The 21,575-nt window shown below is 40.8% G+C and overlaps 1 long non-coding RNA gene across 2 annotated transcripts; it reads right to left on the bottom strand.

Moving 5' to 3' along the window:
- Nucleotides 1-4,673: 4,673 nt before the first annotated feature.
- On the bottom strand, nucleotides 4,674-20,786 carry LOC138739952 (uncharacterized). 2 transcript variants are annotated; one of them, XR_011342604.1, is made up of 3 exons: nucleotides 20,703-20,786; nucleotides 16,900-16,944; nucleotides 4,674-5,033 (listed from the first exon to the last, which is right to left on the bottom strand). It is a non-coding gene; the product is annotated as an uncharacterized lncRNA (long non-coding RNA). The 2 variants fall into 2 exon arrangements; XR_011342603.1 differs by having other exon boundaries at nucleotides 4,674-5,036.
- Between the last annotated feature and the right edge of the window lie 789 nt (nucleotides 20,787-21,575).

Raw genomic sequence — 21,575 nt, forward strand, 5'->3', positions numbered from 1 at the left:
CCCTGAAGCTGGCAAAAGCACTCAATCAGGCCCAACTGGGAGCTGATGACCTCATGGGTGAAGGTGACACCTTATCAGAGGACCAGGTCATTGGGGGCCAGTGATCCCCGCAGCCTCAGCGCTGACTGCTGCAGCCATGAGCAAACAGGAATGCTATTACTGTGGACAGGAACAACAGCCCCATGCCCAATGTCCTGCGAAGGATGCCATGTGCTCAGGATGCAGTAAGCAAGGTCACTGATTGACGCTGTGCAGGGCCAAGGGGAACACAAAGAGGGCAACAGTGTGTGCAACCCCTAATTGGCATTCAACCTGTGCCTGAGTCCGAAGTGTGCTGGCCTCAGCCTCTCTGAGCTGCTCATCTGCAGCATCTTGTTGTGCCTGGTGGTGAGATCCGCCACTGGATGTAAATCGTCTTGCTGTGTCTCATGGTCGACGCCATTTTGTCTGCCCGCAGGCCAAGAGGAGAAAGTCAACATTGACAGGGTTTCCGGAGCACTGGCATAGGTCATCCTGGATCAGGAAATTCCTCACCAATTGAATAACTCGACGATGGAGGTGAGATTAAATGGACATTTGACTGATTGCTTAGTAGACACTGGCTTCACAGAGAGCTTTATAAACTTGTATTTACCTCGCATCTCTCTTGCACTCTGTGACTATCAGGGCTATTGTATAATAATCTAACTGTAAAAAGATGGTTTTACCAGTTCTGGAGGGTCCCTTTTGATATCACTAATGGTCTTGGTCTTCCAGAGACAGATGGACAAAATAGTCGATGAATACAGGTTGAAGGCATTTTGTAGATATAGAGTGTGTTGAAAGAACCAAACACTTGTTGATCCAAACCAAGGTTTTTATTAACTAAAAGAATGGAGCATATCACAAGTAGGTCGACCAGTCCAGAATGAGCTGGTCTGGCTAGGAGCAATCCTTTAAGACCTGCCTGTATGTGTGGCTACACTCTCAGCCAATCACAGTCATCCTACACTACCATCTGTACATATATACATTGGTAATAGAATCTGTACCATCATAGTAGACACTCTCTGGAAGACCACGATGCCAACCTCCAGAAGTTTCTCCACACGACTAAAGCCCTGAATCTCATGCACAATTCTAGTAAGTGTGTGTTCTGGACTAAACATCTGGTAATCCTGGGCTATGTTGTGGATAATTGTGTTATTGATCCTGACCCTGATCGACTGCATCCCCTGTTAGACCTCGTGATCCCAAAGACCATGAAGGCCTTAAGGAAGTGCCTGGGCTTTTTTCTTACTATGCTCAGTGGGTCTCTCACTACGCAAATAAAGTCCACCCCGTCTTAAAATCCACCTCCTTCCTATTATCAGCTGAAGCCCAGGTGACTTTTGACTATGTTCAGAGCTACATCACAAAGGCCACCGTGCATGCGGTGGACGATAATGCACCCTTCCAGGTGGAAAGCGATGCCTCTGATGTAGCCCTGGCTCCTACCCTTTACCAGGTGGGCAGGCCAGTTGCCTTTTTTTTTTTCCACATCCTGCAAGGCCATGAATTTTGGAATGCATCAATGGAGAAAGAGGCCCAAGCCATTAAAGAGGCCATCAGGCACTGGAGGCATTACTTGGCCGACAGAAAATTTACATTGTTCACTGACCAGTGATTGGTGGCATTCATGTTTAATAATGCAAAAATTGGTAAAATAAAGAATAAGGTAGCTAGGTGGAGGATCAAACTCTCCACCTATAATTATGTCATAACATACAAGCCAGATACTCTCAATGAACCTTCAGGTGCCCTGACAAGAGAAGCTGTGCCTCTGCATACACACCAGACAGTTGTGGTTACTGCACGATGAGCTATACCATCCAGGCATCACACACATGGCTCATTTTGAAAAGGCACACAAGCTGCCCTACACCATTGAGGATATCAGGGAAATGACCAGGTCCTGCCAGGTCTGCGCTGAGTGCAAACCGCATTCTACTGCCAGAAACAAAGCACACCTGATAAAGGCATCCCACCCCTTTGAACAACTTAGTGTCGACTTCAAGGGTCGTTTCCCTTCCACCAATGGAAACGTGTACTTTCTCAATGTGATTGACGAGTATTCACGTTTTCCATTCGTCATCCCCTGCCCAGACATGACCACCACCTCAGTCATCAGGACCTTACACTCTATCTTTACCCTGTTCGGGTATCCCAGCTATATCCATAGCGACCAGGGCTCATCATTTATGAGCAAAGAGCTCATCAGTATCTGCTCCTAAGAGGCATTGCCTGAAGCAGGACAAATAGCTACAAACCCTGGGGAAAACGGGCAAGTTGAAAAAGAGAACACAGCAGTATAGAAGGCCGTGAAATTGGCTCTCCGATCCAAAGGCCTTCCAGACTCACACTGGCAAGAAGTTCGACCCACAGTGCTCCACTCCATCAGGTTGCTTCTCTGCACTACTATCAATGCAACTCTTCACGAGCTAATGTTCACTTTCCAGAGGAAATCCAAGTCCAGGAATAATCTCCCAGCTTGGCTAATGATACCAGGGCCATTCCCGCTCCAAAAGCACGTGAGGAGGAACAAGACAGAGCTCCTGATCGAGAAGGTGCACCTGCTTTACGGCAACCCTAAGTATGCCTATGCGGCACGGCCCAATGACAGAGAGGACATGGTCTCTATCAGAGACATGGCACCCACAAGAACTGAGGATCTGATGCCTCAAACAAGTCAGGAATTACCGAGTACCCCACCCAGGGTCCCGGAGGACACTGCTTGGGAAGTGATCCAATCCACTCCTTGACCAGAGCCAGACCCCTCGAGACCTAGTAACCCTGTACCACAGGGGGCCTAGGAAGTTCAGGAAGCCCAAAGTCCTCCAGTACTGCAGCACTTAACCAGAATAACCAGACCCCTTGACAGACTTAAAAAACACTAATAGTTTACAAATATTTACAAGAATTTATGGTCTCTGTTTTTCACCCACTGGTTCTATTCTGAAGGAAGGGGTGAATGCAGTGAACTGGAATTCACTGTCTGTATTATTCTGAATGCTGGCTCCTCCCTTGGCTTAACCCTCACCTACACCAATATAAACCCTGGTTTTCCCACCTTACCTCAGATTCACCTGAGGTCTATTGTATTATCTACCGGCCATTGATTGTAAGCAATTAAAAGCATGTTTATGCCCCTCTGAATGCAATCAGTCGTGTTACAGCATTTAAAAACAGCCCTCTTTGTTCTTGTCAGTTATTGTCTGTCTTACACTCCTTCTCAAGACCAACCATTATTTAAGACTGCAAACTGTCCAAAGCAAGGGAGATTATACCTTGTGTAAAGTAGCTAACACTGCAATCACTGTACTAAGGAAAATGGACGCAATTAATTATGTTTGGAACATTTTAATTTTTTTTGTTGGAGGTAGTATCATTTTAATTCAGCAATTCCTAAGTTACTGGTCCTGTCAAATTAGTTGGGTTTCCAGTTGGATCCTTAATGCTAATGACATGAGAATCTGTTGTTAAGATTGCTCAATTCACAGGGGAAAAGAAAGAGAAAGACTACTTTTCAACACTGTTACTTTGAACATTTTGGGGTTTCTGCACTTGGACCTGGGAGTTAAAGACCTACAACTTCAGGTCCTGCACTCAATCATCAATGGTTGGAATAAAGCTATTTTCGAAAGCAACCATTTTGTACTTCACGTGCACAAAAGCAAAACGATTCAAAGTTCTGTATCCATAAAATTCCATCACTGTACATTGTAACATTCATTTCTATTTCCACCATTACCAATACCTTCCTTGCGGTATCATCTAACCACACACAAGCTGCTGACAATACGACTTTGTCATCAACATCCAACAGAGTTCCAATTTTAAAAGAGAGCAACATCTCTCTCTTTCACACACACACTGGACTGTGCGCATTACTAGAACATCATTTGAAATAGACTATCAATTCTACTCAGACCAAATAAATACAGACAGACTCAAAAATCATTCAGCATTTTGCATAATAATCATGAGAGCCAAGACTGGCATCATATAGTGAATTAAACGCATGGTTTAGCTTTAGATGAATCGTAGGCATCGAGTGTTGGAGCTGAATCTTCTAAGAATGGTGTGGCACCATCTAACCGCACACAAGCTGCACTTACTTCAGCATCATGGCTGTTGCTCGCAGAAGGACTAGATGCCTCTGACTTTATTGAGGTGGCCGTGCTGGGTGCTGGTGGAACTGTAGGAGACCTTGAAGAAGCAAATGAGTCCAGCCTTTTTCTTATATCCATTTCTCTTGATTTCCATTGTGTATGTATGTTTTACAATCGATTTGCAATGGAGGAAAGGTAAAGCACACTTTCTTCAGTTTTAAATCTGGTGCACAAACTGCTCGCTATTTTCTGATGCAAATTCCAATATGACATCAAGCATTCATGCACGTTCCATGCATTATAACATAACATCCTTTCTGACATCATGAACATCTATAATTTTTGCAATATTCTTTACCTAGTTTTGTTTTTATTTAATATAATTGTGAGGTTTAATATGATAAATATAATTCAATTAAAAAGTTTTCAAAGTCTTGGGTTTGTCCAGTTGGTTACGTGAGTGGTGGATGTTACAAAATCTCGTTTGGGGGAAATGCCACAAATATCACCCCCCCCTCCCCCCCCCCCGCACCCTTGGCACCAACACTGGTTTTAATCATACCTAATTGACTCATTATGCACATGATTTCATAACTCCAAAGGAAATGGGCCAATGACAATTTTTCTCAACCAAAATATTTCAGTAACAATTGGGTCTAGAGCAATGATTCTCAATCTTCCCTTCCCACTCCCATACCACCTTAAGCAATCCCTTACTAATCTCAGAGCACTGATGACACTGGGAATACTTAAGGTGGAATTTGAGGGGTTTTTTTAAAAGCTTGCCCACCCCTGATCTAGATGATGATTAGATCAATTGGATCAGCAATTTTACAGATTACACAAAGATTGGAGGTGTAATGGACAGCAAGGACAGCTTTCAAATGTTGCAGAGATCTGGACCTGCTGGAAAAATGACATAAGGAATTTAATGGAGACAAATCCGAGGAGTTGCACTTTTTAACATTTTTTAAAAAATTTAAATTCTAACTTTTTAAAATTTAGACGTACAGCATGGTAACAGGCTATTTTGCCCACGAACCTGGGCCATCCAGTTACATCCAATTAACCAACACCTCCAGTACATTTCAAACAGTGGGAGGAAACTTGAGCCCCTGGGGAAAACCCACACACACATGGGGAGAATGTACAAACTCCTTACAGACAGTGCAAGATTCAATCCCTGGGCCCAATCGCTGGTGCTGTAACAATGTTGTGCTAACCACTAACTAACTGTGGCTTCCCTTTCAAAGGACACATCAAGGTAGGACATAGGTAGGAAATGGTAGGCCTCTGAGGAGTGAAGTAGAACAGAGGGATCTGGGAATACAATACATAATCCTCTGAAAGTGGTGCAACAGCTAGAAAAGGTTGTAAAGAGAGCTTTTGGCACATTGACCTTCATGAATTAAAGTATGGAGTACAAGAATTGGGATGTTAGGTTGAATTTGCACAAGACATTGGTTAAGCCGAACGTGGAGAATTTGTGCAGTTTTGGTCAATTAATAAGAGGATGGATATCAAGAAGATTGACAGAGTGCAGAGTCCATTTACAAAGATTTTGCCAGAACTTGAAAAATGGAATTACAGGAAAAGGTAAAACAATTTAGGACTTCATGAGGGGAGATTTGATAAACACTATCAGCTAGAGTTACACAAATTTATAGTGGGCATAGATAGTGTAAATGCAAGCAGGCTTTTCTATACTTAGTTTCAATTAAATCAAAAGTCAAGGACATGGGTTAAGCAAACGCTAACAAGGTGTTCTGAGAACTATATGAGACGATACACAAACTGAAGATTGCACATCCTGATGGATATATTTCATCCAGGCGAACCTCAAGTCAGGGCTACCTAAATTCTTTCAGTAAGTAGACTTTGCTATGAGAAGGGTGAGTACATTGGACCTTATGTATATGAATATTTCTGACACACATCAGGCGGAGCCCAAAGCCCACCGTGGATACACAGATGACATCTTTGTAATGCTAATCCCAGCATACAGACTGCTCATCAGATGCTCCAGACAAATTCTGAAACAGGGTATTAATTGTAGGTTCTTGATTCAGACATTGAGTTAGCACATTCGCTGAAGCAAAGAAGGAGAGAGTAAGAAGCATTTTGTTGTATTTATCTTCTTTGGCTTGGCTTCGCGGACGAAGATTTATGGAGGGGGTAAAAGTCGACGTCAGCTGCAGGCTCGTTTGTGGCTGACAAGTCCGATGCGGGACAGGCAGACACGGTTGCAGCGGCTGCAGGGGAAAATTGGTTGGTTGGGGTTGGGTGTTGGGTTTTTCCTCCTTTGCCTTTTGTCAGTGAGGTGGGCTCTGCGGTCTTCTTCAAAGGAGGTTGCTGCCCGCCAAACTGTGAGGCGCCAAGATGCACGGTTTGAGGCGATATCAGCCCACTGGCGGTGGTCAATGTGGCAGGCACCAAGAGATTTCTCTAGGCAGTCCTTGTACCTTTTCTTTGGTGCACCTCTGTCACGGTGGCCAGTGGAGAGCTCGCCATATAACACGATCTTGGGAAGGCGATGGTCCTCCATTCTGGAGATGTGACCCATCCAGCGCAGCTGGATCTTCAGCAGCGTGGACTCGATGCTGTCGACCTCTGCCATCTCGACGTTAGGGATGAAAGCGCTCCAATGGATGATGAGGATGGAGCGGAGACAACGCTGGTGGAAGCGTTCTAGGAGCCGTAGGTGATGCCGGTAGAGGACCCATGATTCGGAGCCGAACAGGAGTGTGGGTATGACAACGGCTCTGTATACACTTATCTTTGTGAGGTTTTTCAGTTGGTTGTTTTTCCAGACTCTTTTGTGTAGTCTTCCAAAGGCGCTATTTGCCTTGGCGAGTCTGTTGTCTATCTCATTGTCGATCCTTGCATCTGATGAAATGGTGCAGCCGAGATAGGTAAACTGGTTGACTGTTTTGAGTTTTGTGTGCCCAATGGAGATGTGGGGGAGCTGGTAGTCATGGTGGGGAGCTGGCTGATGGAGGACCTCAGTTTTCTTCAGGCTGACTTCCAGGCCAAACATTTTGGCAGTTTCCGCAAAGCAGGACGTCAAGCGCTGAAGAGCTGGCTCTGAATGGGCAACTAAAGCGGCATCGTCTGCAAAGAGTAGTTCACGGACAAGTTGCTCTTGTGTCTTGGTGTGAGCTTGCAGGCGCCTCAGATTGAAGAGACTGCCATCCGTGCGGTACCGGATGTAAACAGCGTCTTCATTGTTGGGGTCTTTCATGGCTTGGTTCAGCATCATGCTGAAGAAGATTGAAAAGAGGGTTGGTGCGAGAACACAGCCTTGCTTCACGCCATTGTTAATGGAGAAGGTTTCAGAGAGCTCATTGCTGTATCTGACCTGACCTTGTTGGTTTTCGTGCAGTTGGATAATCATATTGAGGAACTTTGGGGGACATCCGATGCGCTCTAGAATTTGCCAAAGCCCTTTCCTGCTCACGGTGTCGAAGGCTTTGGTGAGGTCAACAAAGGTGATGTAGAGTCCTTTGTTTTGTTCTCTGCACTTTTCTTGGAGCTGTCTGAGAGCAAAGACCATGTCAGTAGTTCCTCTGTTTGCGCGAAAGCCACACTGTGATTCTGGGAGAATATTCTCGGCGACACTAGGTATTATTCTATTTAGTAGAATCCTAGCGAAGATTTTGCCTGCAATGGAGAGCAACGTGATTCCCCTGTAGTTTGAGCAGTCTGATTTCTCGCCTTTGTTTTTGTACAGGGTGATGATGGTGGCATCACGAAGATCCTGAGGCCATTCACACACTTCAAGACTGCTTTAAGCTCACTAACTGGCACATGTTCAAGGAAGCAGCGACCGTTGGTGACTGTATAAATCTGAAGGAGTATACGGCAACAGTGACCAACTACATTAGTAAGTGTACTGACAATGTCACTGTGCCCAAGACCATCACTACTCACTCTAATCAGAAGCCATAGATGACTGCAGACATGCATATGCTGCTTAGGAACCGAAACACAGCCTTTAAAGGAAGCAATAAGGCAGCCCTAGCAACTGCAAGAGCTAAGCTGTCTAAGGTCATCTGGGAGGTAAAGTGTGCACAGGCCCAGCACTTTCACAGTCATTTCCTGGATAGCAAGAACACGTGACACATGTGGAAGGGGATCCAAGATATCACATGAATGTACTGGTGATTCCTCCCTCCCAGATGAACTGAACAACTTCTACACGTGGTTCGAGGCAAAAAATAAATGTGGCAGCAGAGAAGACCAACCTCTCCAAGAGATCAGGTGCAGTGCCTTACAGTGACTGATGTCAAGCGAGAACTAGGCAAAGTCAATCCATAGAAAACTGCTGTTGGTTTTGTGCAATTCCCTTTGAATAAGACAACCACTCCCCCCACCCCCACCAAAAAAAAATTCTGGCACTTACCACTGACCAGTGGATGCTGTTAAAAGCAAATCACAATACTTTAATATCAAATTATTATTTAAAGGTTTAAATTTTATTTGGAAATTTTAAAACAAACTACTGTTGGCTCCTATAACAAGCCATTTACAGCCGTTGGACCAGCTGGATGGACCCCTCAGAGGACTGCTAGATTTTACAAATAACTAATAGGGCATGCACATGATGGCATCAGAGATGGTGGTGGTGGTGTTGTGACTTCATGGTCAAGGTAAGAATTGTAGGCTCTTGTATTGGACAACTCTGATTTTAAGGTGAATTTTTTAAAGACTCTAATCATCCTGTGCAATGCCATATACGGTATTGCCGTGAGCCGCACATTTTATGTCAAAGAGCCGCTTGTGGCTCATGAGCCTCGGCTTGGCCATTCCTAGTTTAAAGGAGATTTTAGGGGAACTCCTTCATGTGGAGAATATTGGGAGTGCAGAACAGGCTGCCAGCTGAATTGGTAAACATAGACCAGTGCCTCTCAACCTTTTTCTTTCCACTCATGTACCACTTTAAGTAATCCCTATGCCATCGGTGCTCTGTGAATAGTAAGGGATTGCTTAAGGTGGTATATGAATGAGAAGGAAGGGTTGAGAATCATTGCTCTAGACCCAATTATTTTGCTTGAGAAAAATTGTCATTGACCCATTTCCTTTGGAGTTCTGAAACAGTGGACATAATGAGTCAATTTGGTATGATTAAAACAGTGATTTTCAAACTTTTTCTTTCTACCCTCATACCACCTTAGGCAATCCCTTACTAATCACAGAGGATAGGGAATACTTAAAGTGGCATGTAAGTAGAAAGTAAAAGGTTGAGAACTACTGTTGTAGGCTCAATTTTGACATTTAAGAAAATTTGGATGGATCCATGAATAGGAGGGGTATGGATATGGTCTAAGTGCAGGCAGAAAAATATTCTGGCACAGACTAGAAGAGCTGATGGGTCTGTTTCTGTGCTGTAGAGTTCTATGTTTCCTTTGCTGTATGGTCTCTAGATTCCACCACTTATTCCACACTGAAGGCAATCTTGTGTGGTCAATTAATTTCCCACCCTACACATCTTTGGAAAGTCACTAGTGCATTCAGTCCCAGGGAAAATGTGTAACCTTGTGTTGAGGTTACACATTCTCCACACAAAGCCCAGGGTTTATGTGTGAACTTGGGTCTAAAGAGCTATCAGCCAGATGATCTACCAGCTGCGTTTCCAGCATTTCCTATTTTTGAATCCTGCAGTGTGTTCTTCTATTCAGCAACGCATGTGTGTTTTGATGTTTTGTGCTATAACAGAATGATTTAAAGCAGTAAGCTAAAGGCCATGATGACCTCAAGGACTGGCAACATGGTGGCCAATGACAGTACCTCATATACCATTTAGTGAAATGGATGTAAAAAGTGATGGGTGGAAATGCAGCTTGATGATCTGCTAGTTTCATTTGCTGCTGCAATTTACCAGTTTTAAAATCAGTCAGTGGGCAACAAAATCTATGAAAATCTTATTGCAACAGAAGAAAAAAAAAACTTAAAAACTGAGCTATACTTCAATTTGCAATACATGAAACTGCTGGAGCAACTCAGCTGGTCACATAACATCCATGGGGAGCAAAAGGCAATCAACATTTCAGGCCTGGGTGTCTGAAGAGAGCCCTTTTACTTCCTAACTGCCTTTTACTTCCTATGGATGTTGACTGGCCAAATGAGTTTCTCCAGCATGTTTGTGTGTTGTACTTGACCACAGCAACCCAGCATCAACAGATTCTCTTGTTTATACATCAGTTAGTTCCTTTTAACCTTGGATTATATTTCTGCCATATTAGTTATCCTCAGAAATTTAGAGGCAATTTTTGTCTGCAAGAAAAAGTTTTATTTCAAACCAGATATTACTTGAGGGATCATCACATGGTTGATCTTGAATGGAAGAAATTTTACTGGGATGTGCTCATCAATCAACTATTTCTCATTAATATTTCTCATTTGCCACAAACTTCTTGAGACAGTAAACACCTTACTTTGCTTGCGGGAAGTTATGAATAAACTGAATCTGTTAGCGTTGAATTCAAATTTAATGATAAAGTGGGAAGATCAATATATTCCAAGTCAAGGAGATGAAGAGGGGAATCCAGAGGTGGTGATATTTGCTTACAGTAGCTGTCCTTGTTCTCTATGTGGTAGAAGTCAAGGATTTAGAAGGTACTGTTGTAACAGTCAAGGCATATAGTTGAAGTGCATGTTTATCTAGTACACAGTACCAGTAGAGTATAGAATGAATATTTAGGTGATGGTGGGAGTACCAATCTAGTGAATAGTCTTGTCCTTCCATGGTGTCAAGCTCCTTGGATTTTGTTGGATCTGTACTCAATGCAAGCAGACAATCTTACACCACATGCTAATTGCCACCTGTTAACTGATAGCTCAACAACATCAAGACTGCGAAAGAAAGATTGTGAATGAAATTGAATATCACATAGTTATCTGATCTTATGATAAAGGGAAGGCTATGGATGAAGCAGTTAAAGATCCTTGTGTTGAGGACATTGACCAATAAGCTCCCACGGTGAAGTCCTGGTGTTAACATTATTGATTACCAAGAACTAAAACTATAACAAAGGTAATGGCTTCCTGACATAAGGCAAAGGAGGACAATTTGGACTGACAATATTTGTATCATTTCAAATTTTCTGAGAATGATAATGTTGTTAAAAGAAAAAGGACTCAATTTTTTTGCAAATGAAAAATACCTGCAGATTCAGCAAATCAAAAATGAAAACAAAACTACAATAATTCTCAACTTCAGGCATCAACTTATGAAATAAAAACAAGAGTTCATGTATCAAGTCCACTTCAACTGACCAGGGACCATTATCCATACTCGACTTGACACACCAGATCTTATTTCCTTTCGGGATTGGATATTTTGGTGACGGACATTTTAGCAAAAGAAATAAAACCTTTATAGCCCTTCGGACGTTTTGGCACCCACAGCTTGGTGTCAGATATTTTGGCACTCGGATTTGGTGACAGAGATGACATTTAATTTATTATATTTTTACATTATTGATTTATTACAATTTTAATTAAATATAATGGCATCACTTCCATTCTTCCCTCTCCCGCAGTGACATCTCTGTGCTCTCCTCTCCCCGTGGTAACATCTCTGCCTTCCCCTCATTCAGCGGTAACATCTCTGCACTCCCCTGACTTTGCGGTAACATCTCCGCACTCCCTTCACCCCTCTGTGACATCTCTGCCCTCTCCTAATCCAGTGGTAACATCTCTGCACTCCCCTCACCCTGCGGTAACATCTCCACACTTCCATTACCCCGCAGTGATATCTCTGCACTCTCCTCAACTCGCGGTGAAATCCTCCTAAATGTAAGTATCAAAATTTTCAGTGACAAACTGTGGGTGGTAAAATGTCCTCAACCCCCTCCCTTTGATAATGATTTTATTGTCATACATGTTGCATGAAGTACATACAAATTCTTTATTAGGCTGATAAATAATAATGTACCCTGGGCTGGAAATGTTAAAATGTTAACAGATTCCCTTTGCACAGATGCTGCCTTACCTGCTGAGATGGGATTTTATTTAAATTTTAAATTGAATTTAGACATACAACATGGAAATAGGCCAGTTTGATCGAGGTGTCCCTGCTGCCCCATTACACCCGATTAACCTACACCCCCAGTACATTTCAAATGATGTGAGGAAACTGGAGCCCTGGGGAAAACCCATGCAGATGCGGGGAAAATAAACTAATTCCTTACAGACAGCGTGGGATTCAAACCCCAGTCCAGATCATTGACACTGTAAAAGTGTTGGGCAAACCGCTACACCAATTGCTTTTAGTTCATGCCAATTATTGAAATTAGTCAGTACTAAATCCTTCCAGTACTGGCCATTTTGTTGTTTTCATGCTGATTTCACATCACACTGCGTTTGAAATAATGGATGAGACAAAATGGAAAAACAAATAGGTGAGGATGATGTAATATTTAGTTGTAGAGAGGACATTACATGAAATAGAATGAATGTAAAAGTATTGATGAGAATTAATAAAGAAATATTAATGATGCTGATTGAATCCTACACATATGTGTTGGTGTAGCAGATCCACATGCAACCTTTGGATATTTTACCAAACAGGTTTTGGGATGGGTTGAGTTTAGTGCCACCATCAATATTGGTCAGAAAGATATGACATCCCTGTGTGGGAGAAAGTTTCAAAGTCCTAATTTGGACAATTCAGTTGGTTCTTAAAACGCCAAACAAAATGTGCTCTGATTACAACAATACTGGTAAGTGCAAAAAGATATTAGGTCAGATAATCTGGAGGAGGGTGCAGTAAAATTCCATTGCTCCAGTTTACTTAATACTTTGTGTAATGCGCGTCGAAAGAACCAAAGACTTGTTGATCCAAACCAAGGCTTTTATTAAGTAAAAGACTGGAACATATCACAAGTAGGTCGACCAGTCCAGAATGACCTGGTCTGGCTAGGAGTAATCCTTTAAGGCCTGCCAGTAGGTGTGGCTACACTCTCAGCCAATCACAGTTATCCTACACTGCCATCTGTACATCTGTACATATACACATTGGTGATAGAATCTCTACTATCACACTTTGGAGATGCCAGACTGGTGGATTTTCTAGACCATTGGAATTTTACTGACTAATACACTAAAACACATTTAAATAACCTTTATACAAACTGTTACACAATGTGAAAATATATTTTTCAGTAAATCTGGAAATTTAAAGGGGTCGCAGTGAATTTTAATGGGAAAACTGTGAATATTTATTATCTATCTATTTCGTTTGGCATTTGTTGTCTTTTTAATTCAATTAAGTATTTAGTTTCTAGTTCTTTTGTTTTTTTTTTGTAAACAAAATATCTGTTTGGCTACAGCAAGTAAAAATTTGGATTTAAGTGTACACCGTACGATGTTTATGACAATAAACTCATGATCATTTAAATAGAGTGGAGTAAATGAGATTTGATGTGTTATGAGGAGTGTGAATATAGGGTCCCTGGCCTGTTGAAGTGAGAGCAAGTCCGTAACCAGCGAGCCAATGCTGAACAACTGGACAATGGATGGTTGGAGTTTTACACTACACCCATCAAGGCCTGTCACTGCCAAGACTTGATAAGTTTAAAGTGACTTTTCATCTATTGATCTTCCAGTATTCTTGTGAAATTACTTTCAGAATTAGTCCAAGTGCCACAATACAAAAGTAATTTAAGTTTTCCCCAAGATGATTTAAGGAAGCAGCTTGAACACCTCTTGCATTTAAGCCTCCCATCATTGTTTGAATATCCTATACTGTAGGGATGTCTTTAGCATAATATATTCTTGTCATCAGAGGTCACTCCGGAGTTTATACAGAGCATAATAATAATGTAATCTTAGATTTCCCAGAACTTAATTAAAATTGAAAATTAATTAGGTGTCTTAGTATAAAAATTCCACCCCCTGCCCAGTAGTCTATAATATCGAGAGAGATTTTCAAGTTTGTGTCTTGTGACAGACAGTTGATGGTTTTATCCAGTATAATTTAGCAGAGACTCTCTTAAAATGGGCTCAGAAGGTTTGTCAATCTGTTACCATCAGCCTGCTCTATATTGAAAAAGAGTAAATTACCAGGTGCTCAAAAACCTGTCTGTTTCACCTGATAACTACCCAATTCCCATGTGAAAAAAATAGCCAATCTAATGATAGAAAGCATTATTCTGATTTCAGTCAGGGCATCAGATGTCTGTCTATAACCCACCCCTTTATGTCCCAACATTGATGTCTTTGCTCTTATCCATTTTGGCCACATCTTTCCTTAAGGCTCTCTAATTGTCACAATCTCTTCCTTCTTATGCACTTTTATAATTTATCAATGCATTATATAAGACATAGAACAATACAGCACAGTACAGTCCCGCTGGCCCTCGATGTATTGTTATCCATCTCTTCCTTTGCATCAGTTTTGGCCTTAGGGAGTATGGCTTTGTTGCATTAACATCACCATATTAATGCAGTACTTGCAAAACTATCAGCATTATTCTTGTACTTCTACCAATGGATATCAGATTTAGAATGTAACATACGTTAAATTCTTTAGCTTTTGTCTACTATAAGGCAGACAGAGAGTCATCACTTTGTCCAGAGCCCCTCACTGAAACCTCCAGGACCTGGTAATTCCAGGCAGTCTCCCCTCCAAGAACTGACCAGGCCTGAGTTTGCTTAGATCAGAGGGGAGACAGCCCAGAAACACCAGACACTGCAGGCCTCTGAGAAGTTAACTGATCTGAAAAGTGAACTGTTTCTTCTTGTACATAAACTGCCTGACCTGAGTGTTTCCAGCATTTTCTGTTTTTATTATTGTTGTAGGGATGGGTCACGTCTCCAGAATGGAGGACCATCGCCTTCCCAAGATCGTGTTATATGGCGAGCTCTCCACTGGCCACCGTGACAGAGGTGCACCAAAGAAAAGGTACAAGGACTGCCTAAAGAAATCTCTTGGTGCCTGCCACATTGACCACCGCCAGTGGGCTGATATCGCTTCAAACCGTGCATCTTGGCGCCTCACAGTTTGGCGGGCAGCAACCTCCTTTGAAGAAGACCGCAGAGCCCACCTCACTGACAAAAGGCAAAGGAGGAAAAACCCAACACCCAACCCCAACCAACCAATTTTCCCCTGCAGCCGCTGCAACCGTGTCTGCCTGTCCCGCATCGGACTTGTCAGCCACAAACAAGCCTGCAGCTGACGTGGACTTTTACCCCCTCCATAAATCTTCGTCCGCGAAGCCAAGCCAAAGAAGAAGAGGGATAGTTGTAGAAGATGCATTTTGTTCTGACCTAATTCACCCTTTAATATCCTTATCCCTGTAGGAAAGGAAATACATATGGGCAGGATTGTGCATTAACTGGCAATCATCATAACAATGCTTTTTTATTTATTTCTAAGAGAACGGAACAAAAAAAAAGTCAGGAGGTTTTGCTTCAGTCATTTCCAGGCATCAGTTAGCCTCAACTAGAGCACTGTGCACAGATTTGGTCAACATATTTAAGAAATATATCATCTCATTGGAAGCAGTTCAGAGGTTTATTAGATATTTGTCAAAAATGGGTGTGTTGCCTTATGAGGAAAAATTGGACCAGGTAGGATTAACATTTATAAGAGCAAGAGGGGACTGGCTTTAAACCTATGATCCTGACAGGACTTGACAGAGTGGATATGGAGTAAATATTTGAGATTTATCTTGTTGGGTAGTTGTGGATGGGGGGGGGCGGGGGGCAGGGGCAACCTTTTACTATGTGTGGGCCAGATGGTGAGTCAGTGGTTGAATGGCGTGCCAAACTGAGAGCGGAAATGGAGGCCACATTAGAGTTGGGGGGGTGGGGGTTGGCAGCCAGGTCGGAGCATGTGGGGTGGGTAGAGGCCATGTCGGGGGTTGGGTAGTGGTGGCAGTACAGTACAGATAAATTTAGATCACGGCCCAGATCTGGAGGCCTGTAGCTGTAGGTTGCCCATCCCTGATTTAGGACAACAGTCATTGCTTAAAATTAAGATGTTTGATAATCTAAACCTAAGATGAGGAGGGATTTCTTCTTTCAAAAGTTTGCAAGTCTTTGTACTCTCTCCTTCTTAGGGTAGTAGAAGCATAGCCTTTTAAAGTTTTTAAAGCGAAGGTGGTAGGCACTTGGTAAGCAAAGATTACCATGGCAGATATGAATGTGGAGTCAAGATTACAATCCATCTTCTTCACTGACAGAGAAGGAGTAAAGGACTGAATGGCCTTGCTCCTAATTCTGTTTGTAAAACATCTGGTAAAATTAGAACAAATTTGGGTTTGTAGGAATTAGGTAAATTTAATTTGTGAACTGATTATCTTAAGCATTTTTGTTAAGTGCTTATACAAATTATTCAATGTGTATTGTTAAAACCAATGAGGTCCAATTATGAGGCACTTCCATTTTTCCATTCATTATTTATGCTATTGTTAAACTTCTTTGTCAACAGAAAACAAACAAATACGAAATGGCTTTGTCGCCCCATCTGTTTCCCAATGCCAAATTATTTCACTAACACTGCTGCACATGTGGAGACATCTTCAAGATATGTCTGCACCTGATAACATTTTACATCTGTCTGCATCTTAACAGGAAGAAACAATGTTTTTTTTTTGGACAGGGATATCCATAGGATGTTTCAGAGGAATAAGGCCAAATGCAGGCAACTCGGTTGGTAAGATCAAGTTGGGTTCAAGAGCCTGCTTCCATGCTGTACAACTGAGAATGAATATCTAATTGGCATTGAAATCTTATGAATTTCCATGTATAATGTCACACATACCATTTGGACATGATGCTGGAAGAGTTGATGAAGGAATGACCTCTCCTGGAAAGTGAGAAGAAGTTAAAAGTTCAAGCTCAGCAAAAGTAATTTTCACATTACAAAAACCACCAAAGTTTGGCTTCATTTTCCATCAATTTCTTTCTCTTAGTTATCATTTGATAGGACTTTAATCTCTCAAATTTCCTTCAACTTAAATTGAATCTTTCATTGCCACCTTCAAAAAACTCATGTTTTTCTAATATAGTCTCTTTCAAAAATAGTCAGATGGCTGGCTGACTCAAACCATTTTGAAACCCAATGAATTAACTTAATGATGACATTAAAACTGTCACTTCTATTGCAAAGTAAAATGAATACACTTTGGTTTGGAGTTTTGGCTTAATTTTAAGAGTTAGGCTTTCCTTCAGTAAATTATTGTCCTAATTCTTTCCCAGATAAAATCTCAATAGTTGTGGAATATCCTTCAGAAGCAGTAAATACTAAAGCAAGATGAAAATCCCATCAGTGGTGCATGGTCAGAATAAGTTCTCTTTTATGCCTGTTTTAAATGGAACCTACTCAACTGAAATGCAAAACTAAGAGATTTGATTGTGCTATAATTCTGAGCTGGATAAATTAAACGGTTTGAAATGAAATTCTGAATCTGCTTAAAAGAATATAAACCGATTGCTGGTCGGCAATTTGCTTCTTTTGCGGTGATTTTTTTCTTTATTTGACACTGCCAATTAATGTGGACTCTCAATAAATTGCCCAGGTAAAGGATAGAACCTGCAGATTTAAAGAAGATGAAAACATACTTAATCTTTTCAGCAATTTGCATCACATCACAATTCTGGTCACAAAGCCGTGACCAGTGAAGACATTTATTTTAAGGGCTGAAAGTAACAGCATTTGCTCTATGAGGTATAATATAATACAACTTAGTTGATTCAAGCCAGACTATTTCAATACCCTGATAGAATTGCTGTCAAATATTTTTCACACAAGGCACAGCATAGAGCATAAGAATTGTGCTTAATACGTTGAAACTTGCGACTTCCTAAGACAAAAAGCCACTTACGAAAAAAAATATCGCTGCATTGTGTTAGCTAAATCCTCCATTTAATATTGCTAACATGATCTGCTATATCCTTGCACAGTAAAGTCCAATGGCATGGTGTGAATAATGATGGATAGAGCAGAATTTAGAGGCAATATCACTGAAGTGCCCTTGACCAGTCCATACAGCAAATTGGTGACAGAGCTTTGCCTTCAATCAAAGGTATCATTGATGTTGGAGTTCTATAATATTTCTGACATTCACTGACTATAAAGCATTTTGGGCCATCTCCAGGCTATGAGAGTAGTACAGCAGCATATTGATTAATTTACTGAATATCCTCAAGGGACCAGGACCACTGTTCCAGGACTACATGTCTGATTACTATAATAGCAGTTGACGAATTTAAGTTAAATGAAGGAAATTAATCTGGAAATAAGAAATTAAGTTTCATGCAGTTGTTATGAAGCTACCAAATTGTGATAAAGAAAACAAGTGTTTATTTTTTTTTAAAAACACCTCTAAATGCGTCATCATTATCCATTTCACCTGAATGTCACTCTATATTCATCACTATGGTTAACCCTTCACTGTCTTCTGAAATAATCTGTGGAAGACTTTGGGAATGGGAAATAAGTGCCAACCTTAACAATAGTAGCCACATTCCACTCAAAATAGTTTTAAAAATAAACTGCACACCAATGACCTATGAAACAATAGCATTTCTAATAATACTGTAGTTTTAAATTAATATCTCAAATATGCACTTGGAATTTATATCAGACTACTTTACAGCAATAAACTTCTGTTCAATTTTGTGAGTATATTAAGTGAATATTTCTGAACTAACTGAATGCAGATTAGGTAACAGGCAATGATTCACTCATATCTTGCATGGAACAACTCCTGCATCTGTCAAAGTCAATTTTTCTATCAATACAATATACAATATACATCAAGTCAGCTATCAAGCCACAGAAGAGAAAGAGACACAGAATCTTGCACTGATGACATAGGTGCAAGTATATATTAATCTAACATTCTACTATAGTCAGATTATTGAGTTTTTGGTTTTTGAAATTATTTACAACAGCAAAAATGCCCTAGCTGTGGACTCATGCAAAATTTTAAATTTTCACAATCTGTCTAATGAGTATGTAGCACACATCAGACAAAAGATGTCAGCATTGATGCAATGTGTAATGGTGGCAATATTAAAAGAATTATTCAACGAGAAGGAACAGCTGCAAATATTGGTGATCAGAAATTAATGATAATCTTAAAGCAGATGACTAAAGCAACTGATGATTGAATGGGATGACTTTCTGAAATATCATATGGAGGAAAAACATGACAAAATATTATTACTTAAAAATTAATCTGCGACATATGGCAATGCAATGAAGTGACCAATGACATTGAAGATGTGCAAAATAAACAACAATTAATCCTATGCTCTGAGGTGATTCTGTAACTTAGATTACTGAAAATAAAACAAAAAAAAGCAAAACAAAGTTTTCACAAAGTGGTGGGAAAAACCTTGTAGATACAAACAAAAGGACATGAGTTAAGGGTGAAAGGGGAAATGTTTAGGGGAAATAGCTTCACAGAGAGTGGTGGGAGTGCAGAACGGGGTTAATTTTAACATTTAAGAAGTATTTTGATGGGTATATTGATGGGAGGGGTCTGGATTAGGTGCAGGTCAGTGGGGCTCGGCAGAAAAATGGTTTGGCACAATTGCTTTCTGTGCTGTAATGTTCTTTGGTTCTCTGGTTCTATCATGGAAAACAATTCACAAAAAGTTGGGGGGATTTTTAAGATTCATTCAAGACACAGTTTAGGAAAAGGTTTGGAGGCTAAAAATCCATCCCTGTTCATTTGCGAAGAAAACAATGGAGTGATTTCTGATTGCTTTTGACTTCCAGTTTCAGTTCCATTGAACCGATGGTACTGAATGTTGGAAGTGGTGTGAAATAGGGAATGATTACCATGCTTCACATTTGGCAAGTGACAGAGGTCAAATTTCCCTGCAAATGGCAGAGAACATCTCAACTGTGACATAACTTTGTGAACTGTTGCCTTTATTTGCTTGTCGGCATTATTCAGGAGTTTATGTTTCTGAAATTCTGTGGATACAGAAGGCATTATTACAAGCAAGAATCTGTCTTTATAAAACCTGTTCTAATGTATGGTACAAAAGGATAGTTTTGTTACAAACAGTACTATCTACAAAGCTGCTGGGCCACAGCAGGAAGTCCACTCAAGAGAATGATGGACATCAACCAAACAAAAGTTAAAAGGGCTTTCATCATTCTTGCTTAAATTATGTTTCACTAATGTAACTCAAATGCAAGAATCTCCCAGACCATATTTAATGTTGTCACCTGGCAGATTAAACATGGTTGTATTTGCTCTGTCTATTAATAATTGATTTTGGTATATCCAGAGTCAGCTGTCACAACACAAGGCTAATTGTATTCTCTGACTTCAGAAGCTTTTAGACTCTTCACATGAATTATTTGGTCTCAACAAAGGTGTTTAAACAGTCGGACATATATTGCCAGTTGCAGAATGCTGCCATTGTAAATATATAATTCAAAGAACTAAAATATTGAAGTATACAATGATAATGTAGTTATTAAAACTGTATTGAATCATCTGATCTTATCTTTGTTCTTAAAAATGTAAAAACTTGGTGTTCTTTGAATTTGGAGATTCCACCAAGATGACATCTAAGAGAGTAATAATGATTAATAAATACCTTTTGTGTTTTTTACCGTCTTCAATCTCCTCAAAATATTAAAACATGCATACATTTTAATCACGTTGCATTGAAGTTAACAGAGAGAAGGCTCACAACATACTTGCACAATCAGTCAAATGGCCTGTTTACATTTTATTCTGTCAATAGGTAGTCCACAAATGACGTTTACAGTACATTGTTACATGAATTACTGCTCTCTCTCTTTTCTCAAAGTCACACTATTGGCTGCACTTCTCTGACAGAATATTATTATTTTTTTCCATCTTGTTTAAATGTACAAGATCTAACAGCAAACTGCCGCTTACTTGAAGCAAGGAACCCACGGAAGGTGTGGGCTGCTGGAGACTGCTGTGGGGAGATTCACACAGGGCTGCGGACTGCTGTACACTGGCTTGAACTGGCTGGAGGGGTACAAGATATTGGAACCGAGATGCGAGGAGGTGCAGAGGCCGCTGAAGAGTTCCTGACCGTGTTGGAGGTTCGAATCTGGAGCTTGGGTTGCCAATAGTTTGGACTGGACTCTGTGTGGCTGTTGGGACTGTGGAAGTGCTGAACATGAATCTATGGACACTTGGTGATGTGGGGGTGGGTGGGGGAAAGAGTGGTGGGGGGAAGACAACTCTCTTCTGCTTTTCGCTTTGACTTTAAGTCTGACTGTAAGAGGGGCTTAGGCAAATCCTGCCGGTGGCTAATCTGAATTGAATCTTGAATCATTTTTTTTTTAAACAGCCTAATGGATAAAAAGGACATATTTGCTAAATTCAGCCATTTCTTTTCTTTTTCAGCATGCTGTCTACAAATCCTTGATATTTACAATACAGGCATGAATAATTTCCAGATATTTGTATTCAATATTTAAAACCTTTGGAA

Source organism: Narcine bancroftii, chromosome 7, assembly GCF_036971445.1.
Source record: "Narcine bancroftii isolate sNarBan1 chromosome 7, sNarBan1.hap1, whole genome shotgun sequence".
Lineage (NCBI taxonomy): Eukaryota > Metazoa > Chordata > Chondrichthyes > Torpediniformes > Narcinidae > Narcine > Narcine bancroftii.